The sequence below is a fragment of the Egretta garzetta genome, unplaced genomic scaffold (assembly GCF_000687185.1).
Source record: "Egretta garzetta isolate BGI_Z169 unplaced genomic scaffold, ASM68718v1 scaffold358, whole genome shotgun sequence".
NCBI classification, from domain to species: Eukaryota; Metazoa; Chordata; class Aves; order Pelecaniformes; family Ardeidae; genus Egretta; species Egretta garzetta.
In genome coordinates, this window is record NW_009260617.1 from 33,695 (window position 1) to 34,421 (window position 727).

The 727-nt window shown below is 64.9% G+C and overlaps 1 protein-coding gene across 1 annotated transcript in view; it reads right to left on the reverse strand.

Annotated features, from left to right (window-relative positions):
- Window positions 1-148, reverse strand: part of CALU (calumenin) — a gene marked incomplete at its 3' end in the record, with an annotated part of 22,225 nt that extends 22,077 nt beyond the window's left edge. The window contains exon 1 of the mRNA XM_009645257.2: window positions 133-148. The remainder of the gene's footprint in view (window positions 1-132) is intronic.
- Between the last annotated feature and the right edge of the window lie 579 nt (window positions 149-727).

Genomic DNA, 727 nt, shown 5'->3' on the forward strand with positions numbered 1-727 from the left:
AGAAAAGAGCCTTCTGCTCTCGGTGAGTGGAGCGGCGCCAGGGTGATGCGTGCGGCCGGCAGCCCCGAGCGCCCGCTCCCCCCTTCAGGCCCCCAAACTCCAAATCGGTGCCTTCCCGCACCTCGGTCTCTTGGAGCTGCCGCCGCCGGGACGTGGTGATGATGATGTCTCATTTGCAAGACAGACGCCAACCGAGCGGTGACGCCGCCCTCCGCAGCCCCGGCAGAACCTGGAAATCCCCAATCCTGCCGTGGGGCTCCCCATCCAGCACCCAGCTCCAGGGGCTGCAGGGGGACGGGGGACACGTCCCCTCCCGGCGTGGGACGCAGGGTCCCTGCCCGGGGCGAGGGGCTGTTCGGATGCTGTCCAAGCACGACGCAAGCCACCTCTCCTCACCCCTGGGTGAGGAATTTTGAGTTTTCCCAACTCCGTCTCCTGGATCTCTGCTGCTTCGGAGAGCTTTAGTCATAAAAACCCCCCAAAGCCGGGGAATTCCTCTTCCTGGAGCCATTTAAATCATCAAAGTGAATTCCCTCCGCTCCGCTCCCATTTGTGTTTGTTCATTCCAGTCGCCTCCCCGACGGAAGGTCTGTTCTCGGGGAGCGGTGCCCGGGACGTCCCTGCGCCCCAAGGGCCTGGCGTGGATCGAAACACCCCGAGGACAACCCTGTGCCCCCCCGAGCAGCCCCTGGGGGCTGCGCTGGGCTCTCAGGCCCTGTGTGTGGCC